Genomic DNA, 27,104 nt, shown 5'->3' on the forward strand with positions numbered 1-27,104 from the left:
GACTCTCCGGTTCTGGATACAGGCAAAAGCCTGAAGAAAGATTAGATTCTTATATTTAATATAACACATATTTCTAGGTACTATAGAACTGCAGATAGGGGCATCTGAAGTAACACCCCTGCAGCCTGTAAACTTCACTCATCTTCAAACATGACTGTAAACTTCAAACATGACTCTTCTCTGCTCCTTTTCACACGACTTTAAAGGAGATTTCATATTAAATAGATAATTCTAGAACAGATATTTTACACCGTACCTAGTAGTTTAATGGGATCTGTCTTTATCAAAGTGATTTTTAGTTTTTCGTCACATGTTGTACTACGTGTTAGTGGTAAGTTTTTGTTGATAATTTTTAGGAAATATTTCCCATTTCAAATTTTGAAATGATCTCTTTTTCAAACAAATAGTTTTACCGGAAAAATTAGTAACTAAATAACATTTCCCATATGTCACCTTTATGTTCTCATCATTTTTAAAATGTCTGGATATTTTATTTTTTAGTCACACGACTTACAAATCCAAAATTAGTTTTCTGTGTTTTCAAGGTGATTTCAAAAATAACTTAATTTGGGGATCATTATTGTTTTTAATGAGATTTGAAATTTTGAGTTTTTTTCCCCGAGTACGGGGACAGCTCACATGCGGACGTTACTTGTTGTATGGGTGCACAGTGAGGTGCAGTAGGGAAGGAGGGTCATGCAGCAAACAGTTTTACCCTATAGAATTTTGTGGCTTTTAGTTGGTTCATGAGCGTACTTTAGTGAGCTATAAAATATTTGTTTTTCCTTTAATGTTGCCATGTAAGGGCTTATTTTTTGTGAGATGCAATGAATTTTTAATTGGAACTATTTTGGGGTGTCCTTTTGCTGATTATTTATTAACTTTTTTTTGTGGGATGGGATTGTAGAAAAAACATGAATTCTGTCAGTGAATTTTCCCTTTTATTTTTTGGTGTTTTTGGTGTTTTTTGGTGTTTATTGTTGGGTATACCCTAAATGTTACATGCTAGATTTATTATATGGATCAGTACAAATGGGGCGATACCACTTATCTATATTTTACACGGTTTACTGATTTTGTAGAATAGAGCCTAATGTGGTGAAAAAATTTATAATTTTGACATCACCATTTTCCAACTCTTTTAATTATTGGTCTATATACCGTAACTGGTTGAGAGCAGGTTTTTTTGTGGGACATGTTGTACTTTACAACAGTACCATTTTTGTACTGATACTTTTTTTGATCACTTTGATCACAAGACAAGTAAAAAACATAATTTTTGGTGTTTTTTTTTTTTATTTTTATACGCTGTGCGGGTTTAATAGTGATTTTGTTTGGTACTCGTTTGGTATTGTATGTGTCATTATGGAAACGGCGATACTTTATATGTGAGGTTTGTATCGTGATTTTCACTTTATTTCATTTTATATGTAACTATTATGTGAATCGCGGCTATGGGGGCTTTTAAAATTAATTTATGAATTTATTTGAAAATTTTTTGTTACTTGTCCCACAGTCGTTTGATTGCTTGTTCATTATAACACCCAGCAATACTGATGTACTGCATGGCAATAGAACTGTAAGACTATGCTGATGTCTATAAGGTCCTGTCTGTGACAGGACTTTGCAGACATTTACTATGGGCAGCCCTGGGGTCTTAGCTCAGACCCCAGGGTTAGGGCCTATTGGAGCCCTCCGCAAAATGCTTGTGGAGGGGGTTGCTGATCATGCAGGGAGTGCTAAGAGGTTAAAGGGGAAAGTGAACATGCTCTCTAATTTGCTTCTATGTTGTGGGGTGTTGTGCTTAGTGTAAAAATTGGATTTTATTATGGAAAGTCACACAAAAGATATGCTTATAATTATAACATGATGCCACAATGTGAACATGTGGAAGATCAGAATTTTTGAACAGCAAGTAGGGCCAAATCCCCATGTCATGTACTTAGAGGACAACTCTAGGCCTAGGAAACAAGATCAACATTAGGCCTCAGCAATGGTCTTATATGAGTTTGCTTCTATGTTGAGATGAGTGGACCCAACGTTTGCTTTCGGCTGCCAATCTGGCAATGGGGCACATTTACTTACCCGGTCTTGTTGCGATTGCTGATCCGGACTGTCTGACGAGGATGAAGTCCAGCGCAATTCACTAAGATCGTGCAACCAATATCCTGCATGTTTCGCTTCACCGCTCAGGTCCGCTGGAGTTCACCATCTTCTTCCCAGTGTATGTGAGTGCATGTCTTGCGACACAATTTGAGATGTTAAATCCCTTGCGTTGTCTGAATCTGACGGCCGGCCCCCAGATTTGTGTCGCGTGAAAGCCGGCGTCGATGCGGCAAAATCTGATCGCGTGAGACAAAAAAACCTTCAAAATGCGAAAATGGATATTCAGACGACAGTGCGGTCCGCGGACCCTAGTAAATAAGCCCCAATATGTCCTGTTTGTGCAGCCAAACCTGAATGCAAACATCAGGTCCGCTTATCTGTACTTCTATGTAATGGTCTCATCCTTAGTCCTAACTTTATCCTGATCTCCTTCCATCCACCGTTGCTGACTGTACGCTGCATCTCCTGACTAACCCAATGCCAAGCTCATAGCAGCCCAGTGGTCCTCATCATCTCTAGAGGGTTCTGTTACATCTGATTTCAATAAGTCATTTTCTAATAATACATTTAATAACACACAATTTCTGTCCCACAGCAATCACCTAATGACTGCGAGCCAGGATTTCATTACTTCAGTCCTTAACAAGTGATATGATAGACAACAAGAAGCTGATGAGAAGATGCCGATGGGCCTCCTTCCCTACTGTACATCTGCTATGTGCACCTTAATATAACGTACGGTAATACATAATACTTTTATCTATAGCCCCTCAGCAAGGTGAGCCTGAAGATTACATTCAGATATCTCCAGTCAGGCAGCCACCCCATCATAGTTTAATAAAATCGTCTGCTGCCCTTTATAACCCTTCTTTAATAGCCTACCCCCAGGCTATGACTTCACAGATGGATCTTGGTGCACATAGAGGAAATCTATCATCCATCTCTCATTGGTCATATCTAGATATTGTCCCCTTGTGAGTCCACAGATATGAAACAGGCTAATATCATATTTCTGTAATGTCAAAGGTTTAGTTTATTGGTTTGGCTCAAATGTATGAAAGTGTAAATCTACCCAATGCTTAACATACATATGAGAAATATAACACTGGGAAATTATGTCTCTAGATGTAATAAATGAGATAGATAGATAGATAGATAGATAGATAGATAGATAGATAGATAGATAGATAGATAGATAGATATGAAATAGATAGACAAAAAGAATAAAAGTAGCAACAACAATAACCAAAAGGTATAGAGCTTTATTCCAGATATTCAAGGATTGAGAATAGCAGAATATTAGAGAACAGCAATGCAGTGAATAGAGGAACTGGGAACAGGCAGTCATATGATCGCCGGGTCTGAAAGCATTAACCGGAGTGCTGGGAACAGGGGGTCATACACCCCTTTAACTGGGACTCTTACAGTGGAAAACTTGTTAACAAAACATGGAGATTTATCAAGCCGCCTAAGAGTAAGAATGTGCTTAGTTTCCCAATTACAGCTCCCCTTTAAAATATTTATGAGCACTGGTAAAATGAAAGCTGAGCTGTAATTGGTTGCAATTACATACCCTACCAGAGGGGGCACACACCAGTATGTCAGTGTGCTTGGTTTACAATCCTTCATCCTGGTGGTAGATGTCCTTTAAGGGGTTAAGATTGATGTTGCATTAACTGGTAGCATACGTGTTACAAACATACTATTTTAGGGGTGCTATATGACATGAATCTTCACCGATTGTGGTAGTTTTGGGAATTTTGTCTACGGTTTCAGGATAAAAAGTTATAATAAATTCTCTATTTTCCTTGGAAATCAACACCAATTACATAGGATGTGAATGCTGACAGCCTCAGAATTACCTCATTGCGTGTACGCTGACAATGAGACCAGTGATGTTGTCTATTACTTGATGAAGATATAGAAGGTTCTGTAGCCATGGTTACTGCTGTTTATTTCTGGGGATGCTTATGTTACCAAATGAATAAAAGCTTGTGTATTCGTATATATAGATGCTTGTTCTTATGTATAGATGAAGCCCACAACGACATCCCCCACTAGAGTAACGCTCCTCCAGGATTATGACTTGTGTATATTCAGAAAATGTGTTGTTACCCACAAACCATCAGCAAGCTGGTTAACGTCCATTCAAATAATAGTGTGATTCACTATGGGGAACATTTACTTACCCGGTCCTGTCGCAATCCCCAAGGTGCGGTGTCCGACGAGGATTCAGGTCTGCCGCGATTCACTAAGATTCACTAAGAGGCGCTGATTGTATCTTTGTGTTTTTCTTGAACACTGTCAGTGTGAACACCCAACAGTCCCCAGCAGCTACACCACTGCCCAACGATAGTTAACCCATTGTTATTGAGAGGTTCACTCTCCCCCCACATTACTGCCTTGCTCCTCTATTTTCAGAGTTCTGACCCGATCATTGTTTTGGACTTGGACTTGCTATCACAGAGTCGTTTCTAAGAAAGCTCCGTATCAGTGTGATCTCTGTCTCCAGGTACCTGAGTTTTGGCCCGTGTTCAGATTATTTTTTTGCCCTGTGTTTTTGTACTGCATTTTCCCTCTTTGTTGTGACCTGGCTTTGGCAAGTATTCATATCTGTTATTCTTATCTTGTCTTTGCACTTTTTTTTACAGTAATAGATTGTCGACCAGTTGCCCTTTACCACTAGGGTTTACGAGGCAGCTAAGTGTTAAGGTCCACTTACTTTATCTACCAATCATTCCTTTCCATTTCCTTTCCCATTACAGAAATTCTACTAAACCATTGATCACCCTCTTTTTATTAGCACTGGTTAAGTCTTGATTTTACTGCATGTAAGGTAATAGGTCAACATCTGCAAATAGTTTGTATGTTCTCTCCATGTTTACATGGGTTTCCTCCTGGTCCTCCGGTTTCCAAAAACATACTGTTAGTTTGATTAAAGTGTGAGTGTGAGCTACACTATAGTTGTAGGGGCATTGAACACATTTTTACTATGGTATCCAGCAAAATTATGCCTCTGTGCTTGGTGCTGATTTTGGAAATCCTAAACAACCTCTTATACAAATAGAATATAGATAATCTAGTTACAGCAGTGGATTTTCAGATTTTGTAGGAAACAACAACTCCCAGTGTGTCCTGACACGTTCAGGCTGTATGCTGGGAGTTGTAGTTTCCTAGCAGAGACACAAATTATACAATGCTGATTTTCCCGGACCAGTCATTTAGAGCTACACACCGATGCCAAAAAATGTGACTGTTACGTTCCCCGTCTGTAAAGTGACATGGTTTATGAATCAGGATGTTATCTTTTCATTCTCTTTGCACTCGGTTAGCTCTGACAGCTCCCTTTCCTAAATAAGTAGTTAGTGTTGACAGAATTGATGCCACAGCGGATATTTCTCATCACCTCCCTCGAGTGCACATCTAACACGCTCACAGATCTGGGACATCACTAAAATCTAGGTCTATTGTGAATTCTGACAAAATAAACATTAATACGTTACAATCTCCAGAAGCAAATACAGATTTTTACAATGATACCATTGGGCTTGTCACATAGGGAAATTTATCAATTTATAAAAAATACTTTCTGCCATCCTGGCACCTGCCAGCCCAAGGTTGTGAAGCGCCTCCTGACTTGTCTGGGGTTAAATAAGCATAGCAATTGAGATTGAAGGAGAGGGATAAAGGTGGCAACCATAAACTAAGGTAATATTGATGAGCGAGGCATATATGGATAAGGGTTTACCTCATTAACTATAAGGTAATAATCTGTTCAAATGAAAGGATTTGCTATCTATGGAGATCACACCTGGTGCTCCACTGCTGTTTTTCCGCTGAATTATTTTGCAGCCTCCAGATGTTACATAAATGTAAACAAGGGTAAAACAATACCAGTCGCAATTTATGTAACCGTGAACTACAGAATTTTACCATAGTGCTCAGCAGTAGTTTTCATATGAATTGGCAGCAACAGTTCATTTCTTCTACAGGAGAAATAAAGCATTACTCAGCTCAGAGGTCATTAAAATCAGTATTGTCGTACAAGCAGGAGACCTCTAAAGAAAGAAACATTAGGAGAGATTCATAATGGTGGAGAAACCACATGAATCTCCCCATCAGTTTCTGGCTTCCTCTGACATGTATGCAAACAGTCCGATTGTGGAGCAGCACAGCGAGTGTAATGGATCAAGAGCAGTGGTGGGTGCACGCCTCCAACAAACCCGATCCACCGGTTTGTAAGGTCAGATATCCAAAAACATGCAATGAGCCAGCACTCCAGTAAGTATAAAGGTGATCTTTATTCACCCATGGCAATATAAGGTGCAATGTTTAGCTCATCCATAGAGCCATTATCAAGCATACTTGATAATGGCTCTATGGATGAGCTGAAACGTTGCACCTTATTTTGCCATGGGTGAATAAAGATCACCTCTGATCTATGTGTGCGTTGAAGAACAGGTGGAAAGGGGGCGGGCGTAGGCTGTCACATATACTATAGTCTACTCCAGTTTTACTGCACCAAAAGAGTGGTGGAGTTTGCCCCACATTCTCTAAGAGGTCTGAGCCTCTTCGTTGATATGGGCTCCAGAAGGCTGGCAAATTTTCTTAAGTTCTAAATCAGTGATGGCGAACCTATGACACGCGTGTCAGCACTGACACGCGTAGTCATTTTTGCTGACACGCGGCCGCCCAGCGCCCGCTGTCCCCCCCTCCCTGTGTAATGTGCTGCCCCAGTGTAATGTGCTACCCCTATGTTAATGTCCCGCCCCCGTCCTTGTGTTTCTGTCCCTGTGCAATATGCTCCCCCTGTGTTAATGTCCCTGTGTAATGTGCTGCCCCTGTGGTAATGTCCCGCCCCCGTCCCTGTGTTTCTGCTTACCTGTCCGGCGCCGCGTTGGTCCGCCCACCTTCTGCAACTCCTCCGGCTCCTCCAGGCTGCAATGCGCGCTGCTCGTCACGTGACTGAGGTGACCTGACGTCAGGTCACGTCAGTCACGTGACCCGAGGCGCGCGGTGCAACCTGGAGGAGCCGAGCCGCCATTATCGTCTGACCTGCCAGTAAAGCTACAGGGAAGAAGACATCACTGGGTAAGTATATAAGTTTATTATTATATTATATTTAAAGGGAGGGCGCTAGGGGTATTTTAGTAGTAAAGGGAGGCCGCTAGGGGTATTTTAATAGTAAAGGGAGGCCGCTAGGGGTATTTTAGTAGTAAAGGGAGGGTGCTAGGGGTATTTTAGTAGTAAAGGGAGGGTGCTAGGGGTATTTTAGTAGTAAAGGGAGGCCGCTAGGGGTATTTTAATAGTAAAGGGAGGGTGCTAGGGGTATTTTAGTAGTAAAGGGAGGCCGCTAGGGGTATTTTAGTAGTAAAGGGAGGCTGCTAGGGGTATTTTAGTAGTAAAGGGAGGCCGCTAGGGGTATTTTAGTAGTAAAGGGAGGCCGCTAGGGGTATTTTAGTAGTAAAGGGAGGCCGCTGCTGGACATGTTATTAATAAAGGGGAGGCCGCTGCTGGACATGTTATTAATAAGGGGAGGCCGCTGCTGGACATGTTATTAATAAGGGGAGGCCGCTGCTGGACATGTTATTACAAAATTAGGTTTTTCCTAAAGGTGACACAGCACCCGAGTTATGCTCGTTTTTTTGGCGAATTTTGACACACCTAGCTCAAAAGGTTGCCCATCACTGTTCTAAATACTAGTCTTAATGAATTTACCCCAATGTCTAATAAATAGTAAGATATACAGTATTAAAGGGGTTATCTGAAAGTAGCAATAAATTAGGGACGGGCTGGGACTGGGCTCTTAAAAAAAAAAAATAAACGTGTACCTCCAGCTCCTGATGTCCCACGCCACGTTCGGTCTGATCCCTGCCCCTGTTTATTTACAGGGGCACAGATGCTGCACTCAGGGAGTTTCCGTCTGGCAGAGGTTGCCAGCCGTGCCCATCCATCCCTGTCTCTCAGCATTGTAGGTGCCGGGATATGGTGATGGATGGGAGTGGCCAGCCGGCCGGAAGCTCCCCGATCGCAGCTTCCGTGCCCCTGTAAGCAAACGGGCCCGGATCAGATGGACCACGATGCAGGAGTGATGGAGGAGTTGAGTATGCAATTATTACCATCTCATCCCTAATTTATTGCTACTCTCGGATAACCCCTTTAAATTATATTGAATATTATAGCAAAACAGGCACCAGAAGAAGGCATAAAAATTGACAAGGCTGATGTCAGCTGGCCCATAGAAGGAAAATAAATACTTATTTCCCCATATATGGCCACCAGAATAAATACCAGGATCATAATCCCATCTCAAGAACCTGGTTCCCATAACCTTTGTTCATAAAAGATATCCAAGCTCCTACAGGACTTGTCCATTGTCTTAACCATCACAATATCCTGTAGCATTGAGATCTGTAGTCTCACTGCTCTTAAAGAATCCCTGATTATGATGATGGGGAAGCTGTCTTTCCTCTTGGCATAGTGGATGTCCCTTGTGATTAGATCAACATGTTGCCCTATTTACGATGTATCTGTCAGGAGAAGTTTGTTGCCCTATCTCTGAGAAGGATATGGGTTAGAGGCATAGAAGCTGAGTTGATTTGGAGCAGGATTTATGGAGAGTAAATTTTGACTCCTAGGAAACAGAGTAGGAGTCCTGCTTACCCCACCCCCACACACAGTGGGGTACTTGTATTATAAGTCTGGCTTTGTCTGTCCATCTGGTATTTTGGGCTTTTCTGTTGGTCAGATGCATGTTATCAGGTTTTCCTTATTGATACATGTTGTGTTTGGTCTTTAGTGAATTTACAACTTTTTAAAACAGAGGTCGCAAAAAGTCTCCAAAAGTCACAATCTGCTCTAAGCAAAGGCTGGGTTACGTACCCGACGTTTACGCTTAGCTTACACAAGTACTGGCAGACGGAGGCATAGTTGCTACCTCTGTCTGACCACTAAACATCCTGTATGTTCAAAAGTGCAGGATAGAAAGACATAGCAAGCTACATCTTTTCATCCTGCAGCCTTCGCCAAAGCGATGTATGCGCTTAGCGGAGGCAATAGACCATTTGGGGGAGGGGATGCAGCTTATTGCATCTCTCCCTACATCCCCGACAAGCAAATATGTTGCTCACCGATGGTGAGCCTGGTGATGTCACTGCCCATATTACTGGGGGAACACCCCATTTATAGGCAGCAGTCAATCACCGGCTGCTGCCGATGTCCACTCTTCCCCACTCATTCAGGGGGGTCCCCGGGTGACGTATCCATATCTGTGCCATACGTTGTGAGATTGGTGAACCCAGCCTAATTTCTACGCCTGGTCAGGGGCAGCCATACTTTGGCACCAAAATGTGCTACTTTTTTTTACTTTTTGTCGAAACTTTCAGATGTGAATTCATGTGATAACTCAGGGAACACTGCATAAAACTAGACATTGGCGAACTTTGAAGGGAGACTGACAGGCGCAAATGAGCAGATACACCATGAAAAGTCACAAACGATAAAGACAAAGGCAAGCAAAACCTTTGATACATGTGCACAAATGATTGATGGTTCTCCCTGTATCAGTGTGTATACACAGAATGCTGCCAATCACTGTATGTGGGTGGGGTAATCAGGACTCATTCTGTGTCTCGTGAGGAGTCCTTTCAGGATTTCCTCTGAATCTTTGGTATAAATCATATAAACCTATATAGCTCAGTTTCTGTCTCTCATCCCCATCATGCTCTCAGATAGGGCAGTAGAACTTACCTGACAGGTTTATTGAAAGTATATATCTGCTACACTATTAGACCAAGAGGCACTGAAGAAATATGGCAAGAGTAGGTAAGTAGTCTGTGGTATCCCTGCTGTTAATAGTCCACTAGCTCCTCAAGCCCCTGATGTTTATCAGATTTGTGTATTGAGATGAACTATGTAAAGTATCATATGCACATAGAGGTTATGGGTAGGACATTAATACCCCAAATCTTTGTTCATTATGGACATTAAGCAAAGTGTTGCATGCAATCTGACCAGTGCCGTAACTTGTAGCTGATGGACCCCAGTGCCAAGTCTGTGCCAAGCCCCGACTATAATGTATGGTTTATAGTACTAGTCTCCTCATATGGGAAAGAGACCTTATGGGGCCCCTAAGCCTGTTGGGCCCGGTTGATAGCGCACGTTATGCCCCTTTTGACTCTTTTAGTTGATCACTGTTCCTGCTCCCGGCTTATTTAGAAAATTTGTGGAGGTCAATCTAACAGTTTCCTATAAGAGTAATGATTGCCCATACAAGCCTTGCATTACACATTATCCATTTTCTGTACATGTAATATATCTGATCTGTTGCCTCTCAACTGGCACAGTATGTAATTATCTAGAGAATAGGATTTCTTATCACTTGGCCTCACACACTCTCTCCAGGAGTCCTCGCCCTACATTTCCTACGTCTAAAGACCAAACTAGAGAATATAAATAAATCTGGTGTTCAGAAGTGACTCTTCAATGGTGCCTTTGCCAATGGCTATCCAGCTGTGTCCAGCTATGAATTCAGTGCCCCCAAGAGCCAGTATGAATTGTCACACCAATACTTATCACACACATTGTAAACAATCTAAAAATAAGACACAGCAAGATTACAATGAGTGGAACTGACACAAGGGATGGCTTCAGGATGGTCAAATTATCTGATGATATATGAGGTAATGTTCTACCATGTGCTCCGGCCAAGGGCTAATGAATTCACTGCTATTGTAAGTGCAGTCCTTCTAAATAGAGATGAGTGGACCCTTAGTTTGATTTTGAGTTCGGCAATTGGGTTCGGTTACACAACCGAAACAGATTGGGAGTCAACCAGCCTATCCAGAAAATGAACACCCCTGGCTATGATTGGCTAGGAGGACATGTTCATTCCTAGCCAAACCCGAACTAAAACTACGGGTCCGCTCATCTCTACTTGTAAGCTAAGCTGCAATTTGATGTCTATCATAGCCATGAAGCCTGCAGCAGAAACCCATTGCCAAGATTTAGGTTAGTAACTCTATATCTAAGGGCTCAGATAGACTGGACAGATATTAAGCACCAAAATATCAGCAGATGAATCAGCCATTTCTATAGGCACAGACTGAAAGCAAATGTCTGTCGTATTGGTCATAAATTCAATTTGGTGGATACTGCGAAAAGAAACAGTGATTATCACCCAGCAGTCCAACACTGTAATGTAATGTCTAATCCTACTGATCATAAATTATTTTGGCTTTAACATAGGGGTATGTCCTAGTGTGGAGGAACAAAACCTATTTGTAGGGAGGCAATTGGTTCCTTCCAAAAGAAGACAAATATATTAGGTGAAAACTGCAGATACAGACTTACAAAAGCTTCTTGGTTATGATCACTTTAAGAGGTTATAACACTTAGTGGTTGCCTTACTGGGATGAGGCACAGCATTGTATTGGTTTGTAACACATATTAGGTATCAGTATTGGTTAAATGTTGCACCCCAGGTCTCCTGGCAACCAATTGCTCCCTGGTGCAAGACTGATACATGTAACAACCTTGACTATTTTTCCTCCAATAGCTTTCCAGGGTTTGAGCTCAGCATCACTCCAGGCTGATATTAACCCTATAGGAACCACTTTTAAGTGGTACATGTAAGTGCATAGGCTTGAGACACAATTTGAAAGTTAAATCCCCCGCTCAGTCTGAATCAGTCAGATCGCACCCAATTTGTGTTGCATGGAAGCCAGCGCTGACGCGCAGAAAAAACGATTGCGTGCACCAAAATCCCAGTGCCGACACTTGTTAAATAACTGTGCAAGCCTTGCAATCCCCCAAAAAGGTGCAAAGTCTGACTAAATTAAGCAGCGTGACCCTTAGTAAATGAGCCCCATTATATGTAATAACTTCACTCTCAGGTCAGCCATGTCTCCTTATACTATTTTCATTATGCAACTTTCTAATAATAAAAGTATAAAAAAAATTGCAATACAGAAAGGCACCATGGTACGCTATCTAAATAGTGTAATGCAAAGTGTATGGAAATGGGGTTTGCCTAGGGTGTAACTACAAGGGTAGTATCCCTGGACTGTGACAATACTGCATGTATTATCCTTGTACTGTGACATCACTGTGTCCAATATCCCTGGACTGTGAAATAACTGTGTATTATCCTTGTACTGTGACATCACTGTGTGTATTATCCTTGTACTGTGACATCACTGTGTGTATTATTCTTGTACTGTGATATCACTGTGTGTATTATCCCTGTACTGTAAGAGCTCTTTGTGCAAGGGCGTAACTAGGAGATCAGGGCCCCATTGCAGACCTCTGAATGGGACCCCTATAAAATTTATATTTACACACACATTAATATGCCTATATACATAAAGATACAGTTCTTCACTCATACACACATATTTACGCAAACATAAAGAGCATATACACACACATATACATACAGTATATACACACCATACACCATATATACATACAGTATACACACATCACATTCACATAATATGTGGTACAATGTGTAGCATAATATGTATATAATGGGGCACATGCTCCATTCTTTGGTGTCAGGTCAGATGACGAGGCCCCATAACACTGTGGGCCCCATAGTGGCTGCTATAGCTGTTACCGCTGTAGTTACACCCCTGTCTTTGTGTATTATCCTTGTTCTGTGACATCACTGTGTGTATTATCCTTGTACGGTGACATCACTGTGTGTATTATGCCTGTGCTGTGACCTCAGCATGTGCATTATCTCTGTACTGTGACATCACTGGATGTATTTTCCCTGGACTCTGACATCACTGTGTGTGTATTTACCCTGCACCTCAAAATCACTGGGGGTATTATCATTGCACTTTGACAGCACTGTTTGTATTATCCTTGTACTGTGACAGTACTGTGTGTATTGTCCTTGTACAGTGACATCCCTATATAATCTCTGCATTTTGACTAGTCAGATAGTTTTGCTCTGGGGCCGAGCTAAGTGACATATGAACCACCCTTGCTCATAAGCAAACAATCAAATCACCCATCTACTCTGTGCAATGGATCTATGGTCCCATTGCCTTGAACAAAATCTTTACTAGCAAAAGATGCCAAACGTTTGCTTCCTCCCCTTTACCCATTTTTACTAACACTTTGGTGCAAAGTTTGCTATTTGCTGCAGGTCACGTGACCCAGGGCAGCAGAACTCTGGACTCCCGTGTCCTGCTGGCTTCTGGCCCGTGTCCTGTGTCCTGCTGGCTTCTGGCGGGTGGAGGGGGCTCTGCAGTCATTACAGAAAAAAATGTAAAGTTTGGTATAAATGACCCACCGCTTTAAGCACAACACACTCTCAATTTACAAAGAAAACTATATGCTTTAAGGGTCTTAGCATCTCTAATATAGTTTTTTGCATGCTTGTGGACATGGAGTTCCTATACTTAGAACTAATTTCTTATAGTTGATCTGCCGGGTGACGCTGCAGCTGCCACTGATCATTATGTGTATTTTATATATCTTATTACTGGTCTCTATCAAGACCATTCTAGTGTTCCATCTACGTTTCATTAAGCATCTACTGCTTCAACTCAAAGTGACCCCTCTTATGCCCTTCTTCATATGCCTTTATGTCTTCCCATTAGAGAACAAGTCACCCAGGGGTCTCCTTCTCACCCTTCAGCGCTCTGTTCATCTGTTCCTCCCTCCGTATTAGCTGCAGTATCTCATTAAATGGCAGCATTTAGCCTGTGTGTTGTACATCGCTGCCTTCTCCTCACCTCCCATCTATACCGTCCACACCATCCTCATAAACTTTCTCTCTTCCGAGCTCATTACCAATATCTTGGATACCAATAACCCCTGTTTTCCATTTTTCCATTACAATTCTTCCAATTATATCCGTAGTGTACAAGACTGTTTGAACGAACAGGGCACCATTGTTATCAATGAAACTTCTTCAATTGCTCTGTGATAATGTTTTCATTCCTGACGATGAATGGTTAACGGGGAATTGTAGGGAAAATAATTAGGTTTGATTATATGTATGGGCCAGGAGCAATCAAGAATTTTTAGAGAAGTGACGTAAAAGAAAGAAATTTATACTAAATGTTAGGACAATTAACAAGAACGTATAGCCGGGATGAAAAAAAAAAAAAAGATGGATTAGAAAAAGAGGTATTTATATTTATCCAGTCATTTATCATCTATGAAGAAACAAATGTGCCGAAGCCCAGGAGACTTAAATAGGACCTGTCAACGAGTACAGCTAAATATCATACCTCACTAGCACACAGCCCGCCCATCTACTGAAGAGCTGTAGCTGGCTTCTGTTTAGGTATAACAGCAAAGGGGAGGAGCTGAGAGTAGTGTAATATAGAACTCAAAGGACACAGCAGTGTGAGGAGACTTCCCCAAAGATGAAGGCAATCCTACACTATAGTGTGATGCACATATCATAGTAGATGGCAAAACCAGGAGCTATAGGCTGTGTTCTCTGCCACTGAAAGCAAAAGCGTGCATCTGGAGGGGGGCATAACTGTGCTTGGGGCTCCAGAAATACCAAATCTGCCCTGGTACCATAGTAAATTTATTCATATGAAAAGATGTATGTACGGATTACATGGAGATAAAATTTAAATATAAAACTTTACTTACAGCCACTTATCCCCCCCTGAAATAATTCGGGTAAAAAGCTTAATCAGGGGTTCTCCTTACAGGACTTTGCTAATTAAGGCTGCCTTGCAAGCGTGTGGAGACTTATAGCTACTGATGCTCCATTAAGAGATTCTGAGAAATATGCAAATAAGTATTGCAGTATTGGATAAGGAAAACCACACCTCTTAGCTATCTTGTAAGGCAGCCCCCTTGACAGCTGTTAAAAATGTGTTTACAAAACACATGCGTTTGTTAATCTTGCATTAACATGTACATCCACACATGTGTTTTGTAAACACATTGTTAACAGCTAAATAATCAGGCAAATCTCTTCTCGGCTGTTCTGAAAACGCACGTTTGAACGCACCCTCACTCTATAATGCGCTGCCTGCAGATTGGATTGAAGTTTCAATCAGACAGGTTCCAATTAAATAGTCAATCAGTATTGCTATTAAAAATTCTACTGTGTTATTTGGAATTTCTGAAGATGCATTGGATTTGCTATTTTTTTTATAATATCTTTAGCCATTTTTGGCTAAATATCATAGAAATGATATTTCCCTTAGCAAGGTTTTCCTTTATGCAGATCATAAGACACAGCCACACGTCCTCCTGCTATATATTTGTGGACCTGCTGGTGCATGTTATAAGCCGGACTGCTCTTAGGTTACTACAGATATGGTAACTGGATTCCCAGTACCTCCCCAAATAGCACTTGTTCCAAATTCACTTTATTGTTCTCTCTATAGCCTCTGCACTTCCCCCTCCTCCTGCTTCTCTCTTTGTAGAGGAAATTGAATGTTATATTCATGAAGATGACACAAGTCTCTAACTTTCCAGCACAGACCAATTTCTTATCACTCGGGCCTTTGGCTTCCTTAGAAACCCTCTGAATAGTTGCCTAGAGACCTGCAGGCTATATATCAGGTTAGCCGTGCTTAGAGCGGCGCGCAGGCATCTTACATCCATGGAGGGTGACCTGTATCTTCTGTGTCGGTGCACTATGGTCATTGTACTATATCTTATTGCAGAAATTCACTTGTCAACTAATTGTTGATATCTGTGATGTGCAGCGAATGTCTTTCTGTACATTTACCTTTATGTTAACCCTTTTAGTGATGTTTCTGGACTGGTAATAATGCATTTGAAGATCACTGCGTCCATCCCTATCCTGGCAATCCTTACAAAGTGGCCACTAACAAGCAACACAAATTTTTTTCCTACTGTACTGGAGAATCAGGAAGAAAGATGTTTACTGTCCAATTACAACAGTTTTGTTAGAAATACAACAGTTTTGTTAGATCCTAAATGAGAGAACACATCAGAGCCCCTAGAAGAACACGTTGTGCGACCAGGAACTGTCCTTGGTGCTGAAAGCTTAGATGTTTTCTAACATTACTAACACTAACATTGGTTTACCCCTTCTGACCCTGGACACACTTTGGAATACTTTGCTCTGACCATATGCAAGTAAATATTCAAAATCCATGGGAGACAGCATTTCCTATCTAATTTTTTTCCTTTTTTGAAGGGGTATTCTCATCCCGCCATTTACATTTAATTTTATCCATCTGCCATGTACATACATTTCTTCACTTCAATGTTATTAAAAAAATATACCTGTGTGAAGTTTATTTCCCATTAATGTAGCCATATGGTTCCTTGTAGAAATTTTTGACTTGGATATGACCACTTCTGCTGAATTGATCACACAAAGAAACATATTGGGGCACATTTACTTACCCAGCTGATGGAGTTCCCGCAATACGGACTGTCCAATGATTATGCACTCCGACGCGATTCACTAAGATCATGCGTCCGATTTCCTCATGTGTCGCTTCCCCGATCAGGTCTGCCGGAGTTCTTTCCTGTGTATGTAAGTGCATTGTCTTGCGACACAATTTTAAAGTTAAAGCCTGCGGTCAGTTCAAATCCGTCTGATCGTCCGATGGCCCTCCCCCTGGTTTCACATGAAAGCCGCCGTGATTTTGCCAAAATCCATTAGCTTGTGACACAGTCCCCTTCTAAATGCCTGTCCCAGCGGCATGATCCCCGAAAACGTCGGAAAACCCGACGGAAATGCGGCCGTGGGACCCTTAGTAAATAGGCCCCATTGTTTTTGCATATGAAATATCTGGGAGTTGCCCTGTCCCACAGCCATGGGTCGGGCTACCAGCTGGTAGTGCATGTGTGCTGCATTTACCTCTTCCACATTGTAGAAATCACTACGTTGATGGAAAATTATATTCACACAGGTAAATTGAAGATATTTATGTATATGGCAGAGGATTTAAAGTAGATGTGAATGCCCAGATGAGAATACCCCTTTAAGAGATGTTTCTGAGAATTGCAGACTATGCACAGCCTATATATATTTTTAAAATGACCCTTTGCTCCAGCACTGCTACTCTACTCCAGTAACCAAATGGTCCCACAGTGATGATGTCACTTACCTTCATAATTCAGCTGACTTCTGCAGTCAATCACTGTCCTCAGTGTTATGTACCATAAATACCCACAAGATCTCTTTTCCAGCACTGCTACTCCAGTCCCAAATTGTCCTGCAGCCTATTTTCACTTTTACAATTTCCTTTTGCTTGAGCGCTGCTACTCCAGTCACTATTGGTCCCGATGCGATGATGTCCCTTACATCCTTCATTCACATGATCAGTAATCACATACATATAAAGAACGTGCAGAGCAGATAGGGCCAGAGCAGAGGGAAATTTTAAAGGTGAATAAATTTGATCAGGGGGAGGGAGGTTAATTTGTGCAAATCGTAGGCCCGTTCCACACTTGCGAGTGTGATGCGATGAACTCGCATCACACTCGCAACGCAAGCTGCTGGGAACGCACGGCCCGAACGCTGCACAGCGGGAGTGAACTCAGCATGTCAGTTCACTCCCGCGGTGCAGCGTTCGGGCCGTGCGTTCCCGGCAGCATGCATTGCGAGTGTGATGCGAGTTCATCGCATCACACTCGCAAGTGTGGAACGGGTCTTATTTAGATTCAGTAGGAGAAATGCCAAATTGTCAGAATAAAAACACAATAAAATGCTCAGTGACGCAGTTGATGACAGGTTGTATCATCCACTGGGATAATGTGTGCTCTTCCTGAACATGTACATGAACAGATCAGACATCTATCTAAAGGTATAATTGAGGGGGTAATGAGAGGGTTTTAGGTTTTATTGTAAAGGCTTTGTTCACATCTGCATTGTTTTCCATTCTGCCGCTATACTTTCTATCCAAAAGCCTGGAGGCCAGTTGGGTACTAGCAGACCTTATTATAGGTCATGGGCTTAGGATGGAGACAAGGATAGTACGTTAAAGGAACCTTCCAATGTAGATGTTTGTGAAGAATTGTGATTGTATATTGCAGAATAAGAGACAAGTATCATTAAAGTTACCTTTGTCTTACTCTGTTCCACAAGACAGCACATTGCTCTTTGTGTATGGTTTCCACAGTTACCAGGATCCTCATTGTAGTCTCCGCGATAATGCTACTTTGTTCTTGCTAATCACATGAGTCACATCCCTTTCTCTGTCTAATTAGATTGTAATAACAAGAGTTTCATCCCATTAATTTCACACCATGGCCAAACTAAGACCAAAATAGAATACACTATACCCAAAAACAACACTTCGCAATATATAATGTATCTGAGGAGTCACTCATGGACCTATACAAATAGTTGTAAACAGCAAAGGTTGTGCTTTGTCTTGCACCCCCATCATTTATTGCTAACAGAGTTAGAAGATTTACATTATGTAATGGTTAATTTTGTACTAATAATTATACACTTACTCATAGTTTTACACGTCACAGTTACTAAGGCTCAGTTCACATCTGCTTTGCTATTTGACAGTACTGAAGCAGGAGAACAGAAATAACAGCGGTGTCGAATCCAGTGCATAATGGACACCAAGGGCATCTGACTATAACACGCCGTCATTTTACAGGATGCAATCGTTAATCTTAATCAGTCAGGTCAATGTTTAGAAAATGTTAAAATTAATTTCCCACTGTCCCCATGCAATCAGTCATTATTTTTGGATCTTTACTGTAAGATGGGCAGTGCCAATCTACTTCAGCCCAGGACCACACATGGTGATCCTCATTAACATATTGAGCACTAAAACTACCCTAAAACGATGTTACTTATTGTAAATGGGCTTACCAAACAACCCCTTTAAAGTACATTTTGTAAAACCAGCAGTACATAGGTTTCCTAATTCTATATCCAACTATTTTATGAATTATAAATGACACCGTTCTTACTAGTTTCACATCTTTAAAGTAACAATGTAGGTAAAAATTATTCACAGAGTTACATCTACTACAGGGTCTAGTGACCAGAGCAAGACACAGGCAGTGTTGTATATACCATAAGACAAGTTGAGCCTTTGGTTTCAGACAGAAGAGTAGAGTTTATTAAAGGGGTATTCCCTCAAAGACAAGATTGTTAAATATACTCAGGATAACAGAATAACACATTCTCTTATTCACTGTTATAAACAAAAATACAGCATTTCACAGATACAATTCCAAACTGTCTATAACAGTCCTAGTGTACATAATATTTCGGTTGCCCCTGGATCTGACCGTTAATCTTCTGACTTTAGGGTCAGGAAGACATATTGTTGTCCTGTCTGATGCTGCACTGAGCTGAGCTCCTCTCTGCAGTGGCTTCCACCCTTAAATTCTAAGATGAGCTCACACAAAGACTTCCTGCCGGCAAACAACAGCGTAATGCTATAAGCTACATGTCACGGGTGCTCCTGCGACCCACGTCCTGTCACTTACATTCTACTTTCTAGTTGACTACTGCAGCCAATCGATGTCCTCAATGGGGATGTGCCATACATGCTCACAACAGATCTGTTCCACCACTGCTAAGCCTGTCCCAAATGGTCTCATAGTGATGATGTCTCTCATTTGTCTCTTTCACACGCTTGCAGATGGCTCTGCATGACTTCAGGTAACTTTCTTTCGTCATGCACATCAAGTGGACCGGACAGACGCTAGTGCTTGTCCATCATTACAACTACAAGTAGTAAGTATATGATCCAGAGGAGATGTTGGACAGCTCCATCATTTTTATCCTATTAAATCATTGGTTCTCCACAGCCACCAGTGATTACATCCATAAAAATAAATAATGTTGTGTCCTTAATCGAAGCCAAATATCCTCCATGATTAAAAAACCTTCTGTTTATTCATGATTGCCAGTGATGGCAGGTAAAAATAAGAATAAAATAACCTGTAGAATTCCATCGCAGTTTAGCCTATGTAACTGGGAGGTAGACGGGAGCTTTTTGTAGTCTGTCAGATAATACACTACACTACCCCAGCATTATCTTTATGAAGTTAGCAATCTAATTGGTGTCTTCTATCTGCTGATGGATCTTCGGGACAAATTTATTTATTTAGAAATTTATATAAATGTATTCACTTTTTACAGGGTCGGAAACAATTTGCCCATCGAAAAGGGTCCTACATAAATGGGCAAAAGCCCCATTTTTATGTTTGAATTCTTCCTAAAGATAGATTACTTTTTGAAAAACATGTGGCACATCTTGATGAAGCTGTTCCACGTGATATTAGGGAGAATTTAATGCTGGTAAACACCTCCTCTCTGCAGTCAGATGTCCCCAATAGACATATTTTTGATTTGTGAGTGCTTATATGGTAAAATATAGTGGAAGGGTAATGTTAGGGGATTGTTTTGGAGGTTTTTCGCCTTCATTACAATCGATGGGTTCCTTTAACGTTGAAGTACCCACAACTTTTTATACAACCATCCCTACTGACATGACAAAATATCAGGCACCCTAATAGAAAACAGCATATGGGCTCTGGGTATCACAAATATCTATCTATGCCCTCATCTGGGATCATCACCTCCTCTCTATGCTGAGATCTCTACCGAGTGTGTTGTGAGACATAGAGCTGAGATCCAACTCAAGACTATGACAAAGACTCCTCCATGGCTAAGGACAGCATTACTCCATCACTCAAGTCTGTTCCCTCCCCTCAAATTAAAAACATGAAATACCTTGCCCCCAGATCTATTATAGTCATTGCGGTGCCATCATCCTTAATTAGGTCATATACATGTGTATGATTTACTTTTAGCATACAGTTACCTTAAATTAAATAAGTACAGTGCCCTTCAAATTGTAATGTAGTGGCTCCCAAAAATGAATAGAATAGCTCAGTACTTAAATACAGCACAAGAACCAGGTTTAGTACATTGATACAGTAACAGAACATAGCCCAATATATAAATACAGCACCAGAACCAAGGTCAGTACAAATAAAGAGCACCAGAACTGTTCACAAATCCACTGCACTATTGTACACTAATGCCTATTATGTGTACTGATTTTTTACACGGTATTTAACTGTATATATATATATATATATATATATATATATATATATATATATTTATTTATTTATTTATTTTACTACACTAATTGAGACCAACTGTGTTCAAGCTTTGCTACCCAGGTTTATGTTTATAAACTATAATAAAAAATGTTAATAATAATAATTCTTTTATTTATATAGTGCCTACAGATTATGCAGCGCTGCACAGAGTTTGCCAAATTGGTCCCTGTCCCCATGGGCTCCCAATCTAATCAACCTACCAGTATGTTTTGGAGTGTGGGAGGAAACTGGAGTAACCGGAGGAAACCCACGCAAACAGGAGAGAACATACAAACTCTTTGGAGATGATGGCCCTGAGACTTGAACCCAGGTCCCCAGCACTGCAAGGCTGTAATGCTAACCACTAAGTCACTGTGCTGCCCTTGTTAAAGAGAGCTCTGTATATTGGGTAGTGCACATTTTCAAGAAGAGTCTCTACAAGTTATGGATTCTGTTGTTCTGTATCTGCCTATCATTAAAATAGGAATAGCTATGCATCTGCCTTCTTAGTTGGTTAGAAGTAACTGAAACAACTCAACGACTGCTTTTGTAACTTCCAAAAATTAAGTAGCATAGATTAAAGAGACAATATAGCTCTCTCTCTCTCTCTTATGCTTTATCCAGAACTTTGTTACCTCTATAGACCTTGCAGGAGCTTCCAACCTCATGTGTGGGAGAACAAACTCCATTTTCTCATATAACCTATATTTTAGAAAATTCTGAAGGGTTCACAAACTTTCAAGCACCACTCTTTACTTAACTGATTAAATAGACAGGTTACTGCTTCCCACAATACCAGTACTCTTATCCCCTGCTGCTATGATAATCCCAGTGATCTCCATGGCTACAATTTGTTCTATTTCCATCCACTTTAATACTGAAGACTTACGAAACCACATAGTAGCTAGACAGGCACGAGGGGTCCACATTCTGCACCGGATCATTTGTACAATTTAGGAATACACTTTTGGTAATTTGTGCTGCTCCAAGTATTTACATTCTAAATTCTACATTCATTTTTTTTGCTGTTACCTCTGTATACTGTTATGACTTTATTTTCTATTGAAGTTATATAAGGAGTTAATTTTTGTACAGCCACAGAAAAACAACACCACGTCTTCAATGACCTTGAAGAAACATATTGGGGCAGATTTACTTACCCGGTCCTGTCGCGATCCCACGGTGCGTTGTCCGACGAGGAATCGGGTCTGATGCGATTCACTAAGATCCTGCACCCGAGCTCCTACATCCGTCGCTTCTGCGCCGAGGTCCACCTGAGGTCACCTGCGTCTTCCCAGTGCTTGTAAGCGCGTGTCTTGCGACACATTTCTAAATGTTAACTCCTGCGCGTTGTCCGAATCCGCCCCCCGATTTCTGTCGCGTGCAGGCTGGTGCTGATGCGGCAAAATCCAATCGCGTGCACCAAAATCCCGGTGAAATTCGGCGCTAAAGGAAATCGCTGGGAAACCCGACGAACATTCCTTGCTCCAGTGCCATGAAAGTATATATTTATTCATATATATATATATATATATATATATATATACCGTATATATATATATCAAATCATACATTATTTACCCTGTATGCCACTATACTCCTTCTGCTACTGCGCAACTTCAGGAATATGACCAAATTAAGCTAAGCCAATCACAACCAAGCATAGTACTTAGGAGGGCTATTCCCTTCTAAGATAGTTACATAGATTAATAATAAATTAAAGAATCTTAAATTACAGCTTTTTTTCGTGTGCATATATTGGGGCACATTTACTTACATTCCCGCTGTAGTTTACTGAAAGTGCATTGTCCGATGATAATACAATGTGCCGCGATTCACTAAGATCGTGCACCCAATATCGTGAATGTGTCGCTTCCCCGCTCAGGTCCAAAGGAGTTCACCTTCTTCTTCCTGGTGCATGTTATTGCTTGGGCTTGCAACATAATTTGAAAGTTAAATCCCGCGCTCAGTCCGAATCAGTCGGATCTTGCTTTGGCACGTCCCCTAATTTGTATCGCATGGATGGCAGCGCAGCTGTACCACATAAAGGATTGTGTGCGCTAAAATCGCAGCGCAGACACTTGTTAAATACCTGAAAAAGGTGAACAGTCTGACTAAAGTGATCAGCGCGAGCCTTAGTGAATGAGCCCCAATAAACTTATTATTTGAAGATCAATACATTCAGAGTAGGACACAGGTTTTAGTGTGCAATCCCAAACAATACCAGAGATTGCCATACCTGATGCTACATATTGTACATGGACCTACACAAAATATTCCCAACGCTACCTTAGCATCATATTTAGTCACATCTCATAAATCCCCAGATGATCTCTCCTCTTGACATCTTAACAATTCTTAGAAAGCTCTTTCTCTCCCTCTGAGCTCATATTAAAAATGGACTATTAATTTCTTCCCAAAGGTCAGTAATGGGAATTTTATGTTTGCATTAAAAATGTGACTTGATAGTTGTTTTAATCTTTTAGGCTCATTTCAGCGGGAATTACCATGATTGCCTTGAAATTCTAGAATTAATCTGATTTCTATTGGTCTTCTGTTCATTTCATAGCTAGTGATAAACATCAAGTAATTGTAGCTTATCCTAGAAGCTGAGACCATGCATCTTTCTCATATATTGATTATGATATTATGATTAGGGCTATAGAGTATCATTATATTCACATATTTTCACTCATTACACTCAAGTAAGAACCTCATAAGAATAGACCATAGGAGGGCAATTCAGGCCAAAACATTATGCAGAAGGTCCACTCTGTCCAGGACCAGAGCTTCCTCTATTGCACCCTGACAGTAAACCCAATTTGGAGTGAATCTAGGAAATCAATTCTAGCTACAATGGTCTATTTTTTGTGGTCATAAATAACCAAATTACCTATATTTTATTACTTTGTGTGTGATAGAAGAAGATATTTACATCTATAGACAGATCTATAGGTGGATCTATAGGGGAATCCATTGAACCAACGCTAATTGTATATCTGAAATCACTGAAAATATGTGCCATCTGATGAATATCCTTAAAGGAGTTATCTAGAGGTTGAAAAACATGACTGCTTTCTTCCAAAAATATTGCCTCGAAGGACCACGGTAATGTGTGGTATTGCAACTTAGCTCCATTCATTTCTATACAAATGAGCTGCAATACAAGAACAAACCATAGTCAGATGTGGCGCTGATTTTGGAAGAAAGCAGCCATGTTTTTCAACCTCCAGAAAACCCCTTTATGCCTGCGGCTACCCAACAACTTTGGCTGTAACAACCATTATGTGGCCAAAGAGTTTAGGATATCACTATACGCAATACATCTGCATGAAATTGCAATGTAAAGGATATTTACACTCACTTTCCAAAAGTTTCTAATGACAGCCCAAGCCAAAAGTATTTTTGCCTATTACCAATATGCAAAATGAATAAATAGGAAAGACCTACACACACAAGTACACAAGTATACGTCAAGACATGTTAACATAAGGATCCCAGTTAATAGATATTATAAAAGTAGTAAATGTTATAAGTTGTGCTACATAGTCATTACATACAGTTTATGTGCCAGAATTGAGTACGGGTTACGTACAAGATAGGGTCTGGAGGTTTGTTCTTAAGTTGAATTTGTATGTAAGTCGAAACTGTATATTTTATAATTGTAGATCCAGACAAAAATTTTTTTGCCCCAGTGACAATTGGAGTTTAAACATTTTTTGCTCTAATGGGACCAAGGATTATCAATAAAGCTTTATTACAGACACCTTACAGCTGATCATTGCAGCCTGGGGCTATAGTAAAGCATCCAGAGAGCTTCACCAGAGGTCAGAGGGGTCTGTCTGTAACTATGGGTTGTCTGTAAGTCGGGTGTCCTTAAGTAGGGGACCGCCTGTATATGAAGAAGTGAAGCTGGTTCTGATGTCTAAACTCCCAGACCACTAAGAAGAGGCTAAACGTCTGTCTGTACAGGGGTTAGATGTTTCTAGGAGATCCTACAATTCATCCCAAGATCCCAAGATACATCAACTAAATGCTGTAAAGGCTTTTCTAGAATGAAGTGCTTTCTGTACAGGCGGAAGCTTGTTTGCATTGTAAAGTCCTGTAAAGCCCTTGATCCCAACTGAAGCAGTCACTGCACTTTAGAGGGAAGACAGAGATACAAGTCACTTACTACCAACATAAAGAATGACTTGTATTGAAAGAAAAAGTTTATGTGACGTAGACGCATCATTTCCTACATAAAACCACAGCAAACCATGAATATCTCCAAAATTACATATTTCAACCCTGGCTATATCTGTCATTAACACTAAAATTTGGAAAATTATCATTAAATCCACCAGAAAGACCCTCCAGAAGGAGATTTTTTTTTTCTAAAAAACACCCTCAAATACGGTAAGCTGATTACATATTGTTCCCTGGCAATCGGCTTATCTGTGGGGAGGAACCTGGTGACAAGGATTTTAATCCCCTGCAGCACCTCTACAGGGGAAATGAAGTATTACACAGAGTCCACCAAAAACAATGGGAAATCTGGGTAGAACATGAATGTGACAGGTCTTCCAGAAGGGTTTTGAATCCAGACAACTTCTTTCATTTCACCAAAACATCTTAGACTACAGCCAATATCATTACTTACATAACCTATCCTCAAAAAAAAAAACTATTCACCATTCTAGACTTTTTGGCAGATACAACATTATGTTGTTCTTACCTTGTTCTAGCAGTTGTACTTTTTGTGGACACGGTGTTAACAGGAAAACCTACTGTAGTATGTAGTTTCATCTATTTTATTAGCACTACAATTTCTCTATAAGAGTATCAGAGGATCCTCCATTGGGTCCTTGTTGACATCATAATAGGACACAATTATCTTTCCCTTGGCATTAGGATCTGCTTCCTTAAGTGTAAATTCATCGGGTTCATATTAGGTTTTATGAAGTCACTGGATGTGCCCCAGTTCCCAATCAAGTTCTGTGTAGTTTTTGCAACTTTAGTTATACACATATACAATATTTGCCTGGGTAAGTCTAGTACATACTGTATACTACCTATGGTCAGGATGACGTCTCTGATAAACCCTTTCCTCAGTTATATTGTTTCTATATATAAATCTGTGTATGAAATGTAGGTCTCATCACGGAGTGAATGGCCGGGCCAGAGACTGCTGGCAATGAGATCTCCCTTTTCCTAGAATGTTACGGAGCAGCCCAGCACTCTAATTTACCATTCGGCACTGCAGCCTTCAGAATAATCCTCTTAAATGAAATCCTTGGAGCTATGATGTGGCACTTTATCAAACAGCCTGGCAGTTTCAGCTTCAGGGAATGCTATTTTTTACAGAATGATTAAGGTGATTCCACCCACCAAGGGCACATTGCAAATGGAAAAAAAGTGTTTGTGCTTCATTGAATTATACCGTTATTTAGTTAAAAAAAAACATTGAGAAAATTATTGTTTTACTGCAATTTTTTCACATGGTTTCATTGGCCCTTTCAACCTTAATCTAAAGGTCAACGCACAAAATATATTGCTGACTCTTTCAGCTCTGGAAAGTTTCCAATTTTTTTATGCATTTTCATGGATCAACATGGAGAACATGTAATAACTTCTGTTTATCACAGAAAACTTACCACAAGATCCAATGAGGTTCTATAAAAAATGGTAAATTCGAAAAGTGATGGAATGAAATCTAGATATTAGCTTACAAAAAGCTCTAAAGTAAATACACCCATAGCCGGCTGTAATATGTCCAAAGACCCTAATGTTCTAGTAAACCGAACTTAAAAAAGTTCACCCATCTAGTGTATTTACAATATATCCACAAGATATGTCATGAATATAAATGATAGTTGTGGTTCCTACATCTCCGACCCATACCTTTCTCAAGAATGGGGATCCCTTGACCCCTTTCTGCATCCGTGCCACATGTA

At 40.6% G+C, this 27,104-nt stretch overlaps 1 protein-coding gene and 1 long non-coding RNA gene across 3 annotated transcripts in view; one reads left to right on the forward strand and one right to left on the reverse strand.

Moving 5' to 3' along the window:
* The window catches only part of LOC140064630 (uncharacterized), a 92,603-nt gene extending 89,819 nt beyond the window's left edge, over positions 1-2,784 (forward strand). Inside the window, exon 3 of the long non-coding RNA XR_011847784.1 lies at positions 2,702-2,784. This is a non-coding gene — a long non-coding RNA (uncharacterized lncRNA). The remainder of the gene's footprint in view (positions 1-2,701) is intronic.
* The window catches only part of KCNH4 (potassium voltage-gated channel subfamily H member 4), a 117,930-nt gene that overhangs the window by 75,660 nt on the left and 15,166 nt on the right, over positions 1-27,104 (reverse strand). The gene's annotated exons all lie outside the window — the stretch shown is intronic.

Source organism: Engystomops pustulosus, chromosome 6 (assembly GCF_040894005.1).
Source record: "Engystomops pustulosus chromosome 6, aEngPut4.maternal, whole genome shotgun sequence".
In the NCBI taxonomy this organism is placed as follows: domain Eukaryota; kingdom Metazoa; phylum Chordata; class Amphibia; order Anura; family Leptodactylidae; genus Engystomops; species Engystomops pustulosus.